Raw genomic sequence first — 23,634 nt, 5'->3', positions numbered from 1 at the left:
CTTGAGTTCTTTGTATACATTGGATATTAGCCCTCTATCAGATGTAGGGTTAGTAAAGGTCTTTTCCCAATTTGTTGGTTGCTGTTATGTCCTATTGGCTATGTCCTTTGCCTTACAGAAGCTTCGCAGTTTTATGAGGTCCCATTTGTGGATTCTTGTTCTTAGAGTATAAACCATTGGTGTTCTGTTCAGAAACTTTTCCCCTGTGCCCCTGTGTTCAAGGTTTGTCCCCACTTTCTCCCCTATAAGCTTCAGTGTGTCTGATTTTATGTGTAGAGCTTTCATCCACTTGGACTTGAGCTTTGTACAAGGAGATAAGAATGTATTGATTTGCATTTTTCTGCATGCTGACCTCCAGTTGATCCAGCACAATTTGTTAAAAATGCTGTCTTTTTTCCACGGGATGGTTTTAGCTCCTTTGTCAAATATCAAGTGACCGTACCTATGTGGGTTATTTTCTGGGTCTTCAATCCTATTCCATTGATCTTCCTGCCTGTCTGCATACCAATACCAAACTGTTTATATCACTATCACTCTGTAGTAGAGCTTGAGGTCAGAGATGGTGATTCCCTCATGAGATATTTTGTTGTGGAGAATAGTTTTTGCTATCCTGGGTTTTTTCTTATTCCAGATGAATTTGAGAATTGCTCTTTCTAGATCTATGAAGAATTGATTTTGGATGTTTATGGGGATTGCATTGAATCTGTAGATTGCTTTGGCAAGATGGCCATTTTTACTATATTGATCCTGCCAATCCATGAACATGGGAGATCTTTCCATCTTCTGAGACTTTCTTCAATTTCTTTCTTCAGAGGCTTAAAGATCTTGTCATATAGACCATTCACTTGCTTTGTCAGGGTCATACCTAGGTATGAAATATTATTTGGGACTATTATGAAGGGTGTCATTTCCCTAATTTCTTTCTCATCTTGTTTATCCTTTGAGTAGAGGAAGGCTACTGATTTCCTTGAGTTAATTTTATATGCAGCCACTTTGCTGAAGTTGTTTATCACCTTTAGGAGCTCTCTGGTGGAAGTCTTGGGGTCACTTAAGTATACTATCATATCATCTGCAAATAGTGATAGTTTGACTTCTTCCTTTCTAATTTGTATACTTTTGACCTCTTTTTGCTGCCTGATTGCTCTGGCTTTGACTTCAAGTACTATATTTAATAGATAGGGAGAGAGGGTGCAGCCTTGTCTGGTCCCTGAGTTTAGGGGGATTGCCTCAAGTTTCTCTTCATTTAGTTTGATGTTGGCTACCGGTTTGCAGTATATTGCTTTCACTATGTTTAGGGATGGGCCTTGGATTCCTGATCTCTCCAAGACTTTTTTCATAAAGGGATGTTGAATTTTGGCAAAAGCCTTTCCAGCCTCTAATGTAATGACCATGTGATTTTTTTCCTTTAGTTTGTTTATGTAGTTAATTACATTGATGGATTTCCATATATTGAACCATCCCTGCATCCCTAGGATGAAGCCTACCTGATCGTGGTGAATTATAGTTCTGATGCATTCTTGGATTCAGTTGACCAGGATTTTTTTCAGTATTTTTGCATCAATGTTCATGAGGGAGATTTGTCTGAAGTTCTCCTTCCTTGTTTGGTCTTTGTTTGGTTTAGGTATAAGCATGATTGTGGCTTCATAGAATGAGTTTGGTAGTGTTCCTTGAGTTTCTATTTCATGGAAAAGTTTGAAGGGTATTGGTATTAACTCTTCTTTGAAGATCTGATAGAATTCCCCACCAAACCCAACTTGTCCTGGGCTTTTTTTGAAGGGAGACTATTAATGACTGCTTCTATTTCCTCAGGGCTTATGAGACTATTTTAGATGGTTTATCTGATCCTGTTTTAACATTGGCACCTCGTATGTATCTAGAAATTTATCCATTTCATCCAGGTTTTCAAATTTTTTTGAGTATAAACTCTTGTAGTAGGATCTGATGATTTTTGAATTTCCACAGTTTCTGTTGTTTATGTCTCTCTCCCTTTTCATTTCTGATTTTATTAATTTGTATACTGTCTCTACCCCCTGGTTAGTCTGGCTAACGGTTTATCTATCTTGTTGATTCTTTCAAAGAACCAGCCTCTTGTTTTCTTGATTCATTGTATAGCTCTTTTTCTTTCTGATTGGTTGATTTCACTCTAAGTTTGATTATTTCCTGTCTACTCCTCTTGTGGGTATTTGCTTCCTTTAAGGGTTTCTGTATGTTGACCCATGTTCTCCCATAATTCCCTATGGGATTTTTGTATTGACTCTTTAAGGGCTTCAACCTGTTGACCCATATTCTCCCGTATTTCTTTAAGAGATTTTTGTGTTTCCTCTTTAAGGGCTTCTACCTTTTGATCCACATTCTCTTGTCTTTCTTTAAGGGATTTTTGTGGTTTTACCTTTTGACCCATGTTCTTTTGTATTTCTTTAAGGGAGTTATTTATGTCCTTCTTGAAGTCTTCCATCAGCGACATGAGATGCAATTTTAAATCTAGTTCTTGCTTTTCTGATGTGATGGAGTATGCAGGATTTGCTGTTGTGGGAGAGCTGGGTTCTGATGGTGCCATGTTGCCTTGGTTTCTGTTGGTAACGATGTTGTGTTTGCCTTTGGCCATCTTGTTATCTCTGGTGTTAGCTGGTCTTGCTGACACTATTTTCTCTATCCTATAGGCCTGTGTTTCTGTCCTCCTGGGATTCTCTTTCTGTCCAATGCCCTGCAACCAGTTGATTCTCCAGGAAGTACCAGATGATGGGTTCTCCCCTGCGGCACACTTGGCAACAGTTGAATGCCCTGCCTCGCTCCTGCCAATTCTCGAATGCTCTGCTCCTGTTGGTTCTCTAGAGAGTATCAAGAAGTGAGGTCCTCTTTGTGCCAGATGTGGCACAGGTCTCCCACATCTGATGGAAAGGGGCAGTGATGGGGGAGTCAGGAGTGGTAGAAGGGGCAGAAGGGGAGTGGCAAACTGGAGGTTGCTGGGTAGTTAGTCCCAGAGCAGAGGGGCTCCCGGACTCTCTATGTTGGGCCGTGATGCTTACCTAGTAAGTACCCTGCTCCTGTCGGTTCTCTAGAGAGTATCAGGAAGTGGTGTCCTCTCCCTCTTTTCATTTCTGATTTTGTGAATTTGGATGCTGTCTCCCTGCCCTCTGGTCATTCCAGTTAAAGGTTTATCTATCTCGTTGATTTTCTCAAAAAAAAAAAAAAACCCACAAAAAAAAAAAAACCCAAAAAAACAGGTTCTGGTTTTGTTGATTCTTTGTATAGTTCTTTTTGTTTCAACTTGGTTGATTTCAGCCCTGACTTTGATGATTTCCTCCCTTCTATTCCTCTTGGGTGCATTAGCTTCTTTCTGTTCTAAAGCTTTCAAGTGTGGTGTTAAGCTCTCTCCACCTTCATTTTTGAGGCACTCAGAGCTATGAGTTTTCCCCTTAGCGCTGCTTTCATTGTGTCCCATAAATTTGGGTATGTTGTGCCTTCATTTTCATTAAATTCTAAAAAGTCTTTGATTTCATTATTTCTTCCTTGAGCAAGGTATCATTGAGTATGGTTCAGCTTCCATGTGTATGTGGACTTTCTGTTTTTTTTTTTAATTTTCTATATTCTTTGTTTACATTCCAAATGATTTTCCCTTTTCTGCTTCCCCTCTCCCCATAAGTCCCATAAGCCCTCTTCCCTCTGCCTATTCACGAATTAACCCCTCCCATTTCTCTGTCCTACTATGCTGCATCAACTCTTTCCAGGACCAGGGCCCTCTCCTTCCTTCTTCTTGGGAATGATTTGATATGTGAGTTGTGTCTTCATTATTCAGAACTTCTGGGCTTATATCCACTTATCGGTGACTGCCTTCCATGTGTGTTCATTTGTGAATGAGTTATCTCACTTAGGATGATACATTCCACCTCCAACCATTTGCCTAAGAGTTTCATGAATTCCTTGTTTTTAATTGCTGTATAGTATTCCATTGTGTAAATATACCATATTTTTTGTATCCATTCTTCCATTGAGGAACATCTGGGTTTTTTCCTGCTTCTGGCTATTATAAATAAGTCTGCTATGAATATAGTAGAGCATGTGTCCTTATTGCATGCTGGGGACTCCTCTGGCCATATGCCCAGGAGTGGTATAACACTGTCCTCCAGAAGTGTCGTGCCCAATTTTCTGAGGAACTGTCAGACTGATTTTCAGAGTGGTTGTACCAGCTCACAATCCGACCTGCACTGGAGGATTGTTCCTCTTTTTCTGCATCCTCTCCAACACCTGCTGTCTCCTGAGTATTTAATCTCAGCCATTCTGACTGGTGTGAGGTGAAATCTCAGGGTTGTTTTGATTTGAATTTCCCTAATGACTAATAATGTTGAACATTTCTTAAGGTGCTACTCAGCCATCCGAAGTTCTTCAGGTGAAATTTTTTTGTTTATATCTGTGCCCCATTTTTAATAGAGTTATTTGTCTCTCTGGTCTAACTTCTTGAGTTCTTTGTATATATTGGCTATTAGCCCTCTGTCAGATATACGGTTGGTGAAGATCTTTGCCCAATTTGTTGGTTGCCATTTTGTCCTATTGGTAGTGTTCTTTACCCTACAGAAGCTTTGTAATTTTATGAGGTCCCATTTGTCAATTCTTGATCTTATAGATATTGGTATTCTTTTCAGGAACTTTCACCCTGTGCTCATGTCCTCAAGGGTCTTCCCCAGTTTCTTTTCTAGTAGTTTTACTGTGTCTGGTTTTATATAGAGGTCCTTGATCCACTTGGAGTTGAGCTTAGTGCAGGGAGATAAGAATGGATCAATTTGCATTCTCTGCATGCTGACCTCTAGTTGAACCAGCACCATTTGTTGAAAAGGCTATCTTTTTTCCACTGGATGGTTTTAGCTCCTTAGCCAAAGATCAAGTGGCCATAGGTATGTCGATTCATTTATGGATCTTCCATTCTATTCCATTGATCTTCCTCCTGTCATTGTACCAATACCATGCAGTTTTTAACACTATTGCTCTGTAGTACTTCTTGAGGTCCAGGATACTGATTCCCCCAGAACTTCTTTTACTGTTGAGAATAGTTTTAGCTATACTGGGGTTTTTGTTATTCCAGATGAATTTGATAATCATTCATCTGAAGAACTGAGTTGTGATTTTGATGGGGATTGCATTCAATCTGTATATTGCTTTTGGCAAGATGGCCATTTTTACTATTTTAATCCTGTCAATCCATAAGCATGGAAGATTTTTCCATTTTTTGAGGTCCTTTGATTTCCTTCTTCAGTGACCTGATGTTCTTGTCATACAGATCTTTCACTTGTTTTGTTAGAGTCACACCAAGATCCTTTATATTGTTTGTGGCTAATGTGAAGGTTATCATTTCCTTAATGTCTTTCTCAGACTGCTTTTCCTTTGCTTGTAGGAAGGCTACTGATTTGCTTGAGTTGATTTTATAACCAGCCACTTTGTTGAAGTTGTTTATCAGCTGCAGGAGTTCTCTGGTGGAGTTTTTGGGGTCACTTAAGCATACTATCATATCATCTGCAAATAGTGATAGTTTGACTTCTTCCTTTCCAATTTTTATCCCTTTGACCTCCTTATGTTGTCTAATTTCTCTAGCTAGAACTTCAAGTACTATATAGAAAATATATGGAGAGAGGGGTCAGCCTTGTCTATTCCCTGATTTTAGTGGGATTGCTTCAAATTTCTCTCCATTTATCTTGATCTTCGCTATCAGTTTTTTGTATATTTCTTTTACTATGTTTACATATGGGCCTAGAATCCCTGTTCTTTCCAAGACTTTTAACATAAAAGTGTGCTGATTTTGTCAAATGCTTTTTCAGCATCTAATGAAATAACCATGTGTTTTTTCTTTGATTTTGTTTATATACTGGATTGCATTGTTGGGTTTCCTTATTTTTAACCATCCCTGCATCCCTGGGATGAAGTCTACTTGATCATGTTGAATGATCATTTTCATCTTTCTCTTTCTTTGTTTGATCTTTGTGTGGTTTTGTTATCAGCGTCATTGTGTCTTCATAGAATGAGTTGGGTAGTGTTCCTTCTGTTTCTATTTTGTGGAATGGTTTGAAGAGTATTGGTGTTAGGTCTTCTTTGAAGGTCTGATAGAATTATGCGTGAAAACCATCTGGTCCTGAGCTTCTTTTGGTTGGAAGACTTTCAATGACCACTTCTATTTCTTTAGGTGTTATGGGACTGTTCAGATGATGTATTTGATCCTGATTTAATTTTGGTTTTTGATATCTGTCTCAGAATTTGTCCATTTCCTCCAGATTTTCCAGTTGTGTTGAGTATAGGCTTTTGTAGTAGGATCTGATGATTTATTTGAATTTCCACAGTTTGTGTCATTATATCTCCCTTTTCATTTCTGATTTTGTAATTTGGATACTTTCTCTGTGCCCTCTGGTTAGTCTGGCTAAGGGTTTATCTGTCTTGTTAAATTTCTCAAGGAACCAGCTCCTGGTTTTGTTGATTCTTTGTATATTTCTTTTTGTTTCAACTTGGTCGATTTCAGCCCTTTGGTGATTTCCTGCCTTCTACTTCTCTTGAGTGTATTAGCTTCTTTCTGTTCTAAAGCTTTCAGGTGTGGTGTTAAGCTGTTAGTGTATGCTCTCTCCAGCTTCTTTTTGGAGGCTCTTGGAGCTATGAGTTTTCCTCTTAGCACTTCTTTTTTTTTTAAATATTTTTATTTTCTATATTCTTTGTTTACATTCCAAATGATTTCCCCTTTCCCGGATCCCCCCTCCCCATATGTCCCATAAACCTTCTTCTCTCCATCCCTTCTCCAATCACCTCCCTCCTTTTCCTCTGTCCTTATATTCCCTTCCCATGCTAGATCAATGCTTTCCAGGATCAGGACCCTCTCCATACTTCTTCATGGGAGTCATTTGTTATGCAATTTGTGCCTTGGGTATTCAGGGCTTCTGGGCTAATTAATATCCACTAATCAGAGATTGAATTCCATGTGTATTCTTTTGTGATTGGGTTACCTCACTTAGGATGATATTTTCCAGATCAAACCATTTGCCTAAAAATTTTGTGAATTCATTGTTTCTAATTGCTGAGTAGTATTCCATTGTGTAAATATACTACATTTTCTGTATCCATTCCTCCTTTGAGGGGCATCTGGGTTCTTTTCAGCTTCTGGCTATTATAAATAAGGCTGCTATGAACATAATGGAGCATGTGCATTTATTGCATGCCGGGGAATCCTTTGGGTATATGCCCAGGAGAGGTATAGCAGGATCCTCTGGAAGTCTCATGTCCAGTTTTCTGAGGAACCTCCAGACTGATTTCCACAGTGGTTGTACCATCTTACAGCCCCACCAGCAGTGGAGAGGTGTTTCTCTTTCTCCACATCCTCGCCAACACCTGCTGTCTCCTGAGTTTTTGACCTTAGCCATTCTGACTGGTGTAAGGTGAAATCTCAGGGTTGTTTTGATCTGCATTTCCCTAATGACTAATGATGTTGAGCACTTCTTAAGGTGCCTCTCAGCCATCCGAATTTCTTCAGGTGAAAATTCTTTGTTAAGATCTGTACTCCATTTGTTAATAGGGTTATTTGGTTCCCTGGGGTCTAACTTCTTGAGTTCTTTGTACATATTGGATATTAGCCCTCTATCAGATGTGGGGTTGGTGAATATCCTTTCCCAATTTGATGGTTGCCGTTTTGTCCTTTTAATGGTGTCCTTTGCCTTACAGAAACTTTGTAATTTTATGAGGTCCCATTTGTCAATTCTTGGTCTTAAAGCATAAGCTATTGGTGATCTGTTCAGGAACATTTCCCCTGTGCCCATGTCCTCAAGGGTCTTCCCCAGTTTCTTTTCTATTAGTTTCAGTGTGTCTCATTTTACATGGAGGTCCTTGATCTACTTGGAGTGAAGTTTACTACATGGAGATAAGAATGGATCAATTCGCATTCTTCTGCATGCTGACCTCCGATTGATCCAGCACCATTTGTTGAAAAGGCTATCTTTTTTTCACTGGATGTTTTTGGCTCCTTTGTCGAAGATCAAGTGACCATAGGTGTGTGGATTCATTTCTGGATGTTCAATTCTATTCCATTGGTCCACTTGTCTGTCACTGTGCCAATACCATGCAGTTTTTAACACTATTGCTCTGTAGTATTGCTTGAAGTCAGGGATACTGATTCCCCCACAATTTCTTTTGTTGTTGAGAATAGTTTTAGCTATCCTGGGTTTCTTGTTATTACAGATGAATTTGAGAATTGCTTTTTCTAACTCTGTGAAGAACTGAGTTGGGATTTTGATGGGGATTGCATTGAATCTGTAGATCACTTTTGGCAAGATTACCATTTTAACTATATTAATCCTGCCAATCCACGAGCATGACAGATTTTTCCATTTTCTGAGGTCTTTTTCAATTTCCTTCTTCAGAGACCTGAAGTTCTTGTCATATAGATCTTTCACTTGTTTGGTTAGAGTCACACTAAGATATTTTATATTGTTTGTGGCTATTTTGAAGGGTGTCGTCTCCCTAACTTCTTTCTCAGCCTGCTTATCCTTTGAGTATAGGAAGGCAACTGATTTGCTTGAGTTGATTTTATAACCAGCCACTTTGCTGAAGTTGTTTATCAGCTGTAGGAGTTCTCTGGTGGAGGTTTTTGGGTCACTTAAGTAGACTATCATGTCATCTGCAAATAGTGATAATTTGACTTCTTCCTTTCCAATTTATATTCCCTTGACCTCCTTATGTTGTCTAATTGCTCTAGCTAGAACTTCAAGTACTATATTGAAAAGATATGGAGAGAGAGGACAGCCTTGTCTAGTCCCTGATTTTAGTGGGATTGCTTCAAGTTTCTGTCCATTTAGTTTGATGTTGGCTACCGGTTTGCTGTATATTGCTTTAATGATGTTTAGGTATGGGCCTTGAATTCCTGTTCTTTCCAAGACTTTTAGCATGAAAGGATGCTGAATTTTGTCAAATGCTTTTTCTGCATCTAATGAGATGATCATATGGTTCTTTGATTTGAGTTTGTTTATGTAGTGGACAGCATTGATGGATTTCCTTGTATTGAACCGTCCCTGCATCCCTGGGATGAAGCCTACTTGATCATGGTGGATGATCGTTTTGATATGTTCTTGGATTCGGTTGGTAAGAATTTTATTAAGTATTTTTGCATCAATAATCATAAGAGAAATTGGCCTGAAGTTCTCTTTCTTTGTTGGATCTTTGTGTGGTTTTGGTATCTGCATAACTGTGGCTTCATAGAACGAGTTGGGTAGAGTTCCTTCTGTTTCTATTTTGTGGAATAGTTTGAAGAGTATTGGTGTTAGATATTCTATGAAGGTCTGATAGAACTCTGCACTGAAGCCATCTGGTCCCGTGCTTCTTTTTGGTTGGGAGACTTTCTATGACCCTTTTTATTTCTTCAGGTCTTATGGGACTGTTTAGTTGATCTATTTGATCCTAATTTAGTTTTGGTGTCGGATATCTGTCTAGGAAACTGTCCATTTCCTCCAGATTCTCCAGTTGTGTTGAGTATAGGCTTTTGTAGTAGGATCGAATGATTCTTTGAATTTCCTCAGTTTCTGTTGTTATATCTCCCTTTTCATTTCTAAGTTTGTTAATCTGGATACTGTCTCTGTGCCCTTTGTTAGTCTGGCTAAGGGTTTATCTATCTTGTTGATTTTCTCAAAGAACCAGCTCCTGGTTTTGTTGATTCTTTGTATGGTTCTCTTTGTTTCTACTTGATTGATTTCGGCCCTGAGTTTGATGATTTCCTGCCTTCTGCTCCTCCTGGGTGAAATAGCTTCTTTATGTTCCAGGGCTTTCAGGTGTGTCATTAAGCTGGTAGTGTATGCCCTCTCCATTTTCTTTTTGGAGGAAACTCTTTATGAGTTTTCCTCTTAGCACTGCTTTCATTGTGTCCCATAGATTTGGGTATGTTGTGTCTTCATTTTCATTGTGTTCTAAAAAGTCTTTAATTTCTTTCTTTATTTCTTCCTTGACCAAGGTATCATTGAGTAGAATATTGTTCAGTTTCCACATGTATGTGGGTTTTTTGTTGCTATTGAAGACCACTTTTACTCCATAGTGATCTGATAGGAGGCATGGGATTAGTTCGATCTTCTTATATTTGTTGAGGTCTGTCTTGTGACCAATTATATGGTCGATTTTGGAGAAGGTACCATGAGGTGCTGAGAAAAAGGTATATTCTTTTGCTTTAGGATAGAATGTTCCATATATATCTGTTAAATCTAATTGGTCCAAAGCTTCAATTAGTTTCATTGTGTCCCTGTTTAGTTTCTGTTTTCCTGATCGGTCCATTGAGGAAAGTGCAGTGTTGAAGTAACCTACAATTATTGTGTTAGGTGCAATGTGTGCTTTGAGTTTTAATAAAGTTTCTTTTACAAAAGAGGGTGCCCTTGCATTTGGAGCATAGATGTTCAGGATTGAGAGTTCTTCTTGTTTTATTTTTCCTTTGACCAAAAAGAAGTGTCCCTCAGAGTCTCTTTTGATGACTTTGGGTTGAAAGTAAAATTTATCTGATATTAAAATGGCTACTCCAGCTTGTTTCCTGAGACCATTTGCTTGTAAAATTGTCTTCCAGCCTTTTACTCTAAGGTAGTGTTTGTCTTTGACCCTGAGGTGTGTTTCCTGTAAGCAGCAAAATGTAGGGTCCTGCTTACGTATCCAGTCGGTTAGTCTTTGTCTTTTTATTGGGGCATTGCGTCCATTGATGCTAAGAAATACTAAGGAATAGTGATTGTTACTTCCTGTCATTTTTGACGTTATTTTTTAAATTTGATTGGTTAACTTCTTTGGGGTTTGATGAAAGGCTACTATCTTGCTTTTTCCAGGGTGAAGTTTCCCTCCTTGTATTGGTGTTTTCCTCCTATTATCCTTTGTAGGGCTGGATTTGTGGATAGATATTGGGTAAACTTGGTTTTGTCATGGAATATCTTAGTTTCTCCACCTACGGTGATTGATAGTTTTACTGGATATAGTAGTTTTGGCTGGCGTTTGTGTTGTTTTAGAGTCTACATGAGATCTGCCCAGGACCTTCTAGCCTTCATAGTCTCAGGTGAGAAGTCTGGTGTGATTCTGATAGTCTTCCTTTATATGTTACTTGGCCTTTTTCTCTTACTGCCTTTAATATTCTTTCTTTGTTTAGAACATTTGGTGTTTTGATTATTATGTGTCGGGAAGTATTTCTGTTCTGGTCCAGTCTGTTTGGAGTTCTGTAGGCTTCTTGTATATTCATGGGCATCTCTCTCTTTAGGTTAGGGAAGTTTTCTTCCATAATTTTATTGAAAATATTTGCTGGTCCTTTAAGTTGTAAATCTTCACTCTCATCTATGCCTATAATCCTTAGGTTTGGTCTTCTCATTGTGTCCTGGATTTCCTGGATATTTTGGGTTACAAGCTTTTTGCATTTTGCATTTTCTTTAACTGTTGAGTCCATGGTTTCTATGGTATCTTCAGCATCTGAGATTCTTTCTTCTATCTCTTGTATTCTGTTGTTGATATTTGCATCTATGTCCTCTGATTTCTTCCCAAGGCTTTCTATGTCCAAAGTTGTCTCCCTTTGAGTTTTCTTAGTTGTTTCTACTTCTGATTTTAGATCCTGGATGGTTTTGCTTAGCTCCTTCACTTGCTTGTTTGTGCTTTCCTGTAATTCTTTAAGAGATTTTTGTGTTTCCTCTTTCATGACCTCAGCCTGTTGACCAACGTTCTCCTGTATTTCTTTAAGTGTTTCTTGCGTTTCCTCCTTATTGGCTTTTCTATTCTCCTTGATTTCTTTCAATGATTTTTGTGTTTCCATTGCAAGGGTTTCTAACTTCTGATCCATTTTCTCCTCAATTTCTTTAAGTATGTTCTTCATGTGTTCCTGTACCAGCATCATGACCAGTGATTTTAAATCCAAATCTTGTTTTACTGGTGTGATGGCGTATCCAGGACATGCTGGTAAAGGAGAATTGGGTTCAGACGTTGCCATATTGCCTTGATTTCTGTTAGTGATGTTCCTGCGTTTGCCTTTTGCCATCTAGTTCTCACTGGTGTTAGTTGGTCTTGTCAATGCTGGACTCACCAGTGCAAGCTGCCCCTTCCCAGGTGGCCTCTGGTGCACAGCTTACCTCCTGCACTGCCTGGAGACAGGGTGCTGTTGCCCAGGCTGTTCTGATCCCGAAGCAGACACCCGGAGGCTCCTGCAGGGGCCTGCTGGATTCACCAGAGCACACTGACTTCACCCCGCTTGCTGCCTAGAAGCCCCTCTTGCCTCCTGCAGGACCTGGATATATGGTGTTGCTGCCCAGACTGATCTGGATCCGGAAGCAGAGAGATCTGAGGGCTGCTGCCAGAGGCCTCAGGACTGAACCTAAGCTCTGTGCCACTGTAGCAAGCTGGGCGCTCTCCCAGACTGCCTCTGGGTGCATACCAGGTCTCCCTCACTTCCTGGAGGCCAAGTGCTGTGGCCCAGGCTGTTCAGATCCCAAAGCAGACACCTGGAGGCTCCTGCAGGGGCCTGCTGTATTCACCAGAGCACACCGACCTCTCCCCACTGGCCGCCCGGAAGCCCTTCCTGCCCCTTGCAGGACCTTGATCCAGAAGCAAAGAGATCTGAGGGCTCCTGCCAGAGGCCCCAGGACCGGAACCCAAGCTCCTTGCCACTGGAGCAAGCTGGGCGCTCTCCCAGACTGCCTTTGGGTGCACACCAGGTCTCCTGCACTTCCTGGAGACCAAGTGCTGTGGCCCAGGCCATTCAAACCCCAAAGTAGACACCTGGAGGCTCCTGCAGGGGCTGCTGGATTCACCAGAGCACACCGACTTCTCCCCACCGGCAACCCGGAAGCCCCTCTTGCCTCTTGCAGGACCTGGGACGTGGTGTTGCTGCCCAGGCTGATCTGGATCCGGAAGCAAAGAGATCTGGGGGCTCCTGCCAGAGGCCTCAGGACTGGAACCTAAGCTTCGTGCCACCAGAACAAGCTGGGTGCTCTCCTCCTCTTAGCACTTCTTTCATTGTGTCCCATAAATTTTGCAGTGTTGTGCCCTTATTTTCATTAAATTCTAAAAAGATTTTTATTTCTTTCCTTATTTCTTCCTTGACCAAAATATCTTTGAGTACAGTATTGTTCAGTTTTCATATATATGTGGGCTTTCTGTTATTTTTGTTGCTATTGAAGACTACCGTTACTCCATAGTGATCTGATAGGAGGCATAGAATTATTTCGATCTTCTTATATCTGTTGAGGTCTGTTTTGTGAACAATTATATGGTCAATTTTGGAGAAGGTACCATCAGATGCTGAGATGAAGCGTATATTCTTTTGATTTAGGATGGAATGTTATATAGATATCTTTTAAATTCATTTGGTCCAAAGCTTCTGTTACTTTCCTTCGATCTCTGTTTAGTTTGTGTTTCCCTGATCTGTCCATTAAGGAGAGTGTGGTTTTGAAGTCACCCACAATTATTGTGTGGGGTGGGATTTGTGCTTTAATATTTAGTAAAGTTTCCTTTACAAATGAGGGTGCCTTTATATTTCAAGCATAGATCTTCAGAATTGAGATTTTTTCCTCTTAGATTTTTTCTTTGATGAGTACAAAGTATCCTTCTGTGTCTTTTTTGATGACTTTTGTTTGAAAGTCTATTTTATTGGATATTAGAATGGCTACTCAAGTTTGTTTACTGGGACCATTTGCTTGGAAAACTGCTTTCCAGCTTTTTACTCTGAGGTAGTGTTTGTCTTTGATACTGAGATGCATTTCCTGTATGCAGCAATTTGTGGGGCCTTTTTTTATGTATCCAGTCTGTTAGTCTATATCTTTTTATTGGGGAATTGATCCCATTGTTATTAAGAGATATTAAGGAATAGTGATTGCTGATTTCTGCTATTTTTGATGTAATTTTTATGTTTATGTGGTTATCTTCATTTGGGTTTGTTGAAAGACAACTAATTTCTTGCTTTTTCTAGTGTGTAGTTTCCATCCTTTTGTTGGTGTTTTCCATTCATTATCCTTTGAAGGGCTGGATTTGTGGGAAGATACTGTATAAAAATTTGTTTTTGCATGAAATACCTTGGTTTCTCCATCTATAGTAATTGAGAAATGTGCTGGATATAGCAGTCTGGGTTGACATTTGTGTTCCCTTAGTGTCTGTATGAGATCTGTCCAGGCTCTCTTGGCTTTTACTGTCTCTGGTGATTTGCCCTGTGTAATTCTGATAAGTCTACCTTTATATGTTACTTGACCTTTTTCCCTTGCTGATTTTAACATTTTTTGTTTCTTTGGTGAATTTTGTGTTTTGATTATTATGTGATAGGTGGAATTTCTGTTCTGGTCTGGTCCAACCAAACAAGTGAATGAATTCAACAAAATCATCCAGGATCAAAAATGGAAGTAGAAATAATAAAGAAATCACAAAGGGAAAAACCTCAGGAGATAGAAAATTCAGGAGAAGTAAGGGGTCATAGATGCAAGCATCAACAAAAGAATACAAGAGATAGGAGAGAGAATCTCACGTGCAGAAGATACCATAGAAAACATTGACAAAACAGTCAAATAAAATGCAAAATGAGAAAGCTCTTAACTGAAATCATCCAGGAAATCCAGGACATATAAGGCAAGATCAAACATAAGGATTATAGATATAGAAGAGCGCAAAGATTTCCATGGTAAAGGGCAAGTAAATATCATCAACAAAATTATAGAAGAACCCTTCCCTAACCTAAAGAAAGAGATGCTTATGAACACACAAGACATCTACAGAACTCCAAATAGGTTGTCCAGAAAAGAAATTCCATCAATCACATAATAATCAAAACATCAAATGCACCGAATAAAGAAAATATACCAGACTTCTCTCCAGAGTCTATGAAAGTCAGAACATCCTGGCCATATGTCATACAGACCCTAACCGAACACAAATGCCAATCCAGGCTACTATACCCAGCAAAACTCTCAATTACCATCGATGGAGAAACCAAAGTATTCCATGACAAAAACAAATTTGCACAGTATCTTTCTACAACTCCAGCTCTTCAGAGGATAATGAATGGAAAACACCAACAAAAGGAGGAAAACTACACCCTGGAAAAAGCAAGATAATCATCTTCTTTTAAAAATCCAAAATGAAGAAAGCCACATAAACATATCTCCACCTCTAATAACAAAAATAACAGGAAGCAACGATCACTTTTCCTTAATATCTCTTGATATCAATGTACTCAATTCTCCAATAAAAAGACATAGACTAAAAGACTGGATACATAAACAGGACCCAACATTTTGCTGTGTAAAGGAAAGACACCTCGGGCACAAAGCAGACACTACCTCAGAGTAAAAGGCTGGAAAACAATTTTTGAAACAAATAGTCCCAAGAAACAATATGATACAGCCATTCTAATATAGAATTAAATTAAATTTCACCTTAAGTAGTCAAAAAAGATAAAGAAGAACAGGTCATACTCATCAAAGGAAATAATCCTATGCACCCTATCAAAACACAACAGTCTAAAACTGATCTTCAATAAGCTAGATGGAACTATAAAATATCATACTGAGTGGGGTGTCACAGTCTAAAAAGAATACACATGGTATGCACTCACTGATAAGTTGATAGTACCCCAGAAGCTCGGAATATCCAAGTTACAATTCATAGACCAAAGGAAAATCAAGAAGAAGACCCAAATATGGATTCTTTGGTCTTTCTTAGAAGGGGGAAGAAAATAACCTTGCGAGGCGATACAGAGTTAAAATGTGGAGCAGAGACTGAATGAAAGACCATCCAGAGACTGTCCCACATGGGGATCCATCCCATATACAGTTACCAAACCCAGCCACTATTGTGGATGCCAACAAGTGCTTGCTGACAGGAGCTCGATATAGCTGTCTCCTAAGAGGCTCTGCTAGTACCTGACATATACAGAGGTGGATGCTCATATATATCCATTGGACTAAGCACTGGGTCCCCAATGGAGAAACTAGATAAAGTACAGAAGAAGCTGAAGGGGTTTGCAGCCCCATAGAAGAAACAACAATATAAAATAACCACTTCCACCAGAGCTCCCAGGGACTTAATCACCAACCAAAGAGTACACATGGAGGGACCCATGGCTCCAGCTGCATATGTAACAGAGGATGGATTTGTAGGACATCAAAGGGAGGAGAGGCCATTATTCCTGAGAAGGCTCGATACCTCAATATAATGGAATGCCAGGACAGGCAAGTGGGAGTTGGTCTGTTGATGAGGAGGGGGAAGGGGAATGGGATAAGGTGTTTTTAGGGGAGAACCAGGAAAGGGTATAACATTTGAAGTGTAAATAAAGAAAATATCAAAGAAAAAAGAAAAAAATCAAGGAAAAGTAAATGTTATACATCTTATCCATAAGCAGGACAAAGCAGGAATTGGGTTTCCAAATTTAGACTAGGACCACTGTTAATATACCAACAGCCCTGCCTTTAAATTGGCTAACCAATAAGCCTGTATGCATAGACCAGTGGATCTTAAGAAGAATTACAGTCTTAGGTAGGGTCTTACTGCTATGAGTGGACACCATAACCAAGTCAATTCTTTTTTTTTTTTATTCAATATATTTTTTATTTACATTTCAAATGATTTCTCCTTTTCTGGACCCCCACTCCCCAAAATTCCCATAAGCCCCCTTCCCTCCCCCTGTTCTCCCACCCACCCCTTCCCATTTCCCTGTTCTGGTTTTGCCCTATACTGCTACACTGAGTCTTTCCAGAACAAGGGACCACTCCTCCGTTCTTCTTGTACCTCATTTGATGTGTAGATTATGTTTTGGGTATTCCAGTTTTTTAGGTTAATATCCACTTATTAGTGAGTGCATACCATGATTGATCTTTTGAGACTGGGTTACCTCACTTAGTATGATGTTCTCCAGCTCCATCCATTTGCCTAAGAATTTCATGAACTCATTGTTTCTAATGGCTGAATAGTACTCCATTGTGTACATGTGTGTGTGTATCTATATCTATCTATATCTATATCTATATCTATATCTATATCTATATCTATATCTATATCTATATCTATATCTATATCTATATCACATTTATTTGCATCCGTTCTTCTGTTGAGGGATACATGGGTTCTTTCCAGCTTCAGGCTATTGTAAATAGGGCTGCTATGAACATAATGGAGCATGTGTCTTTATTGCATGCCAGGGAATCCTCTGGGTATATGCCCAGGAGTGGTATAGCAGGATATTCCGGAAGTGACATGCCCAGTTTTCTGAGGAACTGCCAGACTGATTTCCAGAGTGGTTGTACCAATTTGCAACCCCAGCAGCAGTGGAGGAGTGTTCCCCTTTCTCCACATCCTCGCCAACACCTGCTGTCTCCTGAATTTTTAATCTTAGCCATTCTGACTGATGTAAGATGAAATCTCAGGGTTGTTTTGATTTGCATTTCCCCAATGACTAATGAAGTTGAGCATCTTTTAAGATGCTTCTCTGCCATCCACAGTTCTTCAGGTAAAAATTCTTTGTTTAACTCTGTATCCCATTTTTAATAGGGTTATTTGGTTTTCTGGGGTCTAACTTCTTGAGTTCTTTGTATATTGGATATTAGCCCCCTATCTGATGTAGGGTTGGTGAAGATTTTTTCCCAATTTGTTGGTTGCTGATTTGCCCTTTTGATGGTGTCCTTTGCCTTACAGAAATTTTGTAATTTTATGAGGTCCCATTTGTCAATTCTTGATCTTAAAGCTTACACTATTGGTGATCTGTTCAGAAACTTTCCCCCTGTACCGATGTCCTCAAGGATCATCCTTAGTTTCTTTTTCTATTAGCTTCATAGTGTCTGGCATTATGTGTAGGTCCTTGATCCATTTGGAGTTTAGCTTAGTACAAGGAGACAAGGACGGATCAATTCGCATTCTTCTGCATGCTGACCTCCAGTTGAACCAGCAGCATTTGTTGAAAAGGCTATCTTTTTCCCATTGGATGTTTTCAGCCTCTTTGTCGAGGATCAAGTGGCCATAGGTGTGTGGGTTCATTTCTGGATCTTCAATCCTGTTCCATTGATCTGCCTGCCTGTCACTGTACCAATACCATGCAGTTTTTAACACTATTGCTTGGTAATATTGCTTGAGGTCAGGGATACTGATTCCCCCCAGAATGTCTTTTGTTGTTGAGAATAGTTTTCGCTATCCTGGGTTTTTTGTTATTCCAGATGAATTTGAGAATTGCTCTTACTAACTCTATGAAGAATTGAGTTGGGATTTTGATGGGTACTGCATTGAATCTGTATATTGCTTTTGGTAAAATGGCCACTTTAACTATATTAATCCTGCTGATCCATGAGCATGGGAGCTTTTTCCATTTTTTGAGGTCTTCTTCCATTTCCTTCTTCAGAGTCTTGAAGTTCTTGTCATACAGATCTTTCACATGTTTGGTAAGAGTCACCCCAAGGTACTTTATACTGCTTGTGGCTATTGTGAAGGGTGTCATTTCCATAATTTCTTTCTCAGCCTGCTTATACTTTGAGTATAGGAAGGCTACTGATTTGCTTGAGTTGATTTTATAACCTGCCACTTTGCTGAAGTTGTTTATCAGCTGTAGGAGTTCTCTAGTGGAGTTTTTTGGGTCACTTAGGTAGACTATCATAACATCTGCAAATAATAATAGTTTGACTTCTTTCTTTCCAATTTGTATCCCTTTGACCTCTTTATGTTGTCTAATTGCCCGAGCTAGTACCTCAAGTACAATATTGAAAAGATAAGGAGAAAGGGGGCAGCCCTGTCTAGTCCCTGATTTTAGTGGGAGTGCTTCAAGTTTCTCTCCATTTAGTTTGATGCTGGCTACCGGTTTGCTGTATATTGCTTCTACTAAGGTTAGGTATGGGCCTCCTGTTTTTTTTCCAAGACTTTAAGCATGAAAGGATGCTGAATTTTTTTCAAATGCTTTTTCAGCATCCAATGAAATGACCATGTGGTTTTTTTTCTTTGAGTTTGTTTATGTAGTGGATTGCATTGATGGATTTCCCTATATTGAACCAACCCTGCATCCCTGGGATAAAGCCTACTTGATCATGGTAGATGACCATTTTTATGTGTTCTTGGATTTGGTTGGCAAGAATTTTTTTAATATTTTTATTTTCTATATTCTTTGTATACATTCCAAATGATTTCCCCTTTCCCGGATTCCCCCTCCCCATATGTCCTATAAACCTTCTTCTCTCCATCCCTTCTCCAATCACCTCCCTCCTTTTTCTCTGTCCTTATATTCCCTTCCAATGCTAGATCAATCCTTTCCAGGATCAGGACCCTCTCCATACTTCTTCATGGGAGTCATTTTTTATGCAATTTGTGGTTGGCAAGGTACCATGAGGTGCTGAGAAAAAGGTATATTCTTTTGCTTTAGGGTGAAATGTTCTATAAATATCAGACAAATCCAATTGGTCCAAATCTTCAATTAGTTTTATTAGTTTCTGTTTTCCTGATCGGTCCATTGAGGAGAGTGGAGTGTTGAAATCACCCACAATTATTGTGTTAGGTGCAATGTGTGCTTTGAGCTTTAGTAAAGTTTCTTTTGTGAATGAGGGTGCCCTTCCATTTGGCGCATAGATGTTCAGAATTGTAAGTTCTTGTTGGTGGATTTTTCCTTTGACCAGCAAGAAGTGTCCTTCTGTGTCTCTTTTGATGACTTTAGGTTGTAAGTCAATTTTATCTGATATTGGAATGGCTATTCTGGTTCATTTCCTGAGACCTTTGGCTTGTAAAATTGTCTTCTAGCCTTTTACTCTAAGGTAGTTTTTGTCTTTGACACTGAGGTGTGTCTCCTGTATGCAGCAAAATGTAGGGTCCTGTTTCCTTATCCAGTCTGTTAGTCTATGTCTTTTTATTGGGGAATTGAGTCCATTGATGTTAAGAGATATTAAGGAATCGTGACTATTACTTCCTGTCATTTTTGATGTTATTTTTATATTTGAGTGGTTATCTTCTTTTGGGTTTGTTGAAAGAAGGTAACTAATTTGCTTTTTCCAGGGTGTAGTTTCCCTCCTTGTATTGGTGTTTTCCTCTTATTATTCTTTGCAGATCTGGTTTTGTGGAAAAATTGTGTAAATTTGGTTTTGTCATGGAATATCTTGGTTTCTCCATCTATGGTGATTGAGAGTTTTGCTGGGTATAGTAGTCTTGGCTGACAATTGTGTTCTCTTAGAGGCTGCATGAGATCCGCCTAGGATTTTCTAGCTTTCATGGTCTCTGGTGAGAAGTCTGGTGTGATTCTGATAGGTCTTCTTTTATATGTTACTTGGCCTTTTTATCTTACTGCCTTTAATATTCTTTCTTTGTTTAGTGAATTTGGGGTTTTGATTATTATGTGACAGGAGGTATTTCTGCTCAGGTCCAGTCTGTTTGGAGTTCTGTAGGCTTCTTGTATATTCATGGGCATCTCTCTCTTTAAGTTGGCAAGTTTTCTTCCATAATTTTGTTGGAGATATTTGCTGGCCCTTTCAGCTGTAAATCTTCACTCTCATCTATACCTATAATCCTTAGGTTTGGTCTTCTCATTGTGTCCTGGATTTCTTGGATATTCTGGGATACAAGCTTTTTGCACTTTGCATTTTCTTTGACTGTTGAGTCAATGGTTTCTATGGTATCTTCGGCATCTGAGATTCTTTCTTCCATCTCTTGTATTCTGTTGTTGATATTTGCATTTATGGCCTGTGATTTCTTCCCAAGGTTTTCTATCTCCAAATTCTGCTCCCTTTGTGATTTCTTATTTGTTTCTACTTCTGTTTTTAGATCCAGTATGGTTTTGCTCATTTCCTTCATTTGTTTGTTTGTTTTCCTCTAATTCTTTAAGAGATTTTTCTGTTTCCTCTTTCATAACTTCTGCCTGTTGATTCAAGTTCTCCTGCATTTCTTTAAGTTTTTTTTTTTTTTTTAACGTTTCTTCTTTAATGGCTTCTAACTCTTGAGCCTCATTCTCCTGAATTTCTTTAAGTGATTTTTGTGTTTCCATTATACAGGTTTCTAGCTTATTTATGTTCCCCTGTATTTCTTTAAGAGATTCATTTATGTCCTTTTTGTGTTCTTCTAGCAGCATCATGACCAGTGACTTTAAATCCAAATCTTGTTTCTCTGGTGTGTTGGCATAACCAGGACTTGCTGATGTTGGAGAGTTTGGTTCAGACCCTGCCATATTGCCTAGATTTCTGTTAGTAGCGTTCCTGCATTTTCCCTTTGCCATCTTGTTCTATGGTGTTTGTTGCTATTGTCTCTGGATGGTGTTTGATTCTCCTGTGAGGCTCTAAGGCTATTTCTGCAACACTGGATGGCTGGGTTTCCCCTGTCACAGATTTCTGATGTGCTGCCCTCCTCTTGGGTGCCCTTGGAGCCCTAGTGTGCCTTGCCCCAGATTGTCTCTGTGAACCAGGTGGTGCCCATTTTCTCCTTCAGGGAGTGCTGATGGTATATGCTGAGGGACCTTTTCTGAGTGATGATCTCTCTGCTGGGCAGCTGATCTCCCAACTCAACTGGGTTTGTGCACACAAGGGTAGCCTAGCTGCCTAGGCACCGAATGTAGGCAAAAGCCTGGCAGGCCAAGGCCTGAGCAAAGTTCCCCTTGGGCTATGAGTGTTAACTGGTTCTGTCAGGTGGCCAGTATGGCAACCTATGCATACTCCCTGAAAGTGCCAGGGCAGTCTGCTGGGCAAACAACCTCCTGGCTGGGTTGGCATACAGATGGCCCACCAAGCAGCCCTGGTCCTGGGGGCAGTCCAGGGCCTGTCGGGTCTAGACCCCTGCTATGTTAGCCTTAGGCTATGACTTTTAGCTGACTTTGCCTGCTAGAACTCTCTGGTGTGGCATAGCCAAAATGGTGGTGCTGGGCAAACAACCTACTGGCCGGGTTGGCACACCGATGGCCCCTTGAACAGCCCAGGGTCTGGGTGCAGGCCAATGCCCATTGGGCTTAGACCCCCGCGATGTTGGCTTCAGGTTATGTTTGCATACCTCAGGCTGTCTGATCTCTCTGGCGTCCGAGAACCAAGATGGAGGTGAGTCTCTTGTAACTGACTGGTGGGAGGCAGATTTCTGATGTGGCTTCTGTGTGGTGAAAGGCTGTAAATCCACCGCTGCTTGCATCCTGGCTGGTCAGCGATGGTCAGTGGTAGTGGGCGCAGTGCCTGCCTGGACCCTGTCACCTTGGTTTCACTGCTGATGGCCCTTCCTCTGGACGAGCCGCTGCTGATGTTGCCGCTGCCGCTGCCCCCAAGTCAACACTTATAAGGGACAGCATTTAATTTGGGCTGGCTTACAGGTTCAGATGTTCAGTCCACTATCATCATGGCAGGAACATGGTAGCATCCAGGTAGACATGGGGTTAGAGGAACTGAGAGTTCTACATCTTCATTCAAAGGCAGACAGGAGAAGACTGGCTTCCATGTGGTTAGGAGGAGAGTCTCATTACCTACACCCACAGTTACGTACTTCTTCCAATAAGACCATGCCTCCTAGTAATGCCACTCCCTGGGCCAAGCATATTCAAACCACAATATTCCACTAATTGGCCCCCATGTGCTTGTTCAAGCATGAGTCTTTGGGAGGCATACCTAGCCATATAATCATAAAAATACATTTAGTTCAATCTACAAAGTCCCTATAGTCTACAGCAGTCCCATCAATGTTCAAATCCTAAGTTCAATATCTCCTCTGAGATTTATCCAGTCCTTTAACTGTAATCACCAAAGCAAGACAGGAAACCAGGTGGGCAATCTCTAAACTCTACATATTCATGTCTGCTGTCAAAGCAATCTTCAGAACTCCAACTCCTTTTTCATTTTTGTTGACTGCATATACTTCTTCCACCTGAGTTGGTTCTATTCCCTGTAGGCAGCATTTCTCTGCAGAATTCTGATGGCTCTGGCATTTCAGGTCTCTAAGTTAACTTCAAATTCACAGCCTATTGTCCCAATATCGTGGATGTATGACCTTCTGGGTTCCTGCAAGTGGCATGTGTCATTTCTCTAGCTCTGCACTCAGTAGCATTCTGAGCTCAGGTTGATCCACTCCACTGCTGCTGCTGTTCATCATGATCATCACATGGCACTGGCATCTTAAAAACACTGGGAACTTCACTGCTACTAGGCTTCACCAAAAGTCTCTCATAGCTTCCTTCATTGTATCAAGTTACAACTCTTTTGCATGGCACCTTCAGTCCTAGCCAATAAGTGCAATTGAGGCTGCACCTTTAACCATGGCATGTCCTGGCCTCTCACAGTGGCAAGCTTCAGCTACTGTCCACCACCCCTTCATGCCTTCAAAACCAGTACTGCCTGGGTGATTCTTAGACACTACCAAGTACAGTTGCAGCCCCAGGTATATTCTTGGCTATCTTTGGAACACAGCTTCTTTGTTATCACAGAAAAACACTTCCCAGAAGATTTCACCTGAGCGATGCTGGCCCTTCTTCTTCATCTCTTTCTTCTTCTCCTTCTCCTCTTCCTCCTCCTTCTTCCTCTTCTTCTTCTTCTCCTCCTCCTCCTTTTTCCTTCTTCTTCTTCCTCTTCTTCTTCTTCCTCTTCTTCCTTCTTCCCTCCCCCTCCTCCTTCTTCTCCTTTCTCTTCCTCTTCTTCCTCTTCCTCTTCCTCCTCTTCCTCCTTCTCCCTCTTCCTCCTCCTCCTCCTCCTCCTCTTCTTCTTCTTCTTCTTCTTCTTC

Source organism: Apodemus sylvaticus, chromosome X (genome assembly GCF_947179515.1).
Source record: "Apodemus sylvaticus chromosome X, mApoSyl1.1, whole genome shotgun sequence".
Classification (NCBI taxonomy): domain Eukaryota; kingdom Metazoa; phylum Chordata; class Mammalia; order Rodentia; family Muridae; genus Apodemus; species Apodemus sylvaticus.
The sequence above is the reverse complement of the archived record's forward strand: the minus strand, read 5'-3'. Positions refer to the sequence as shown.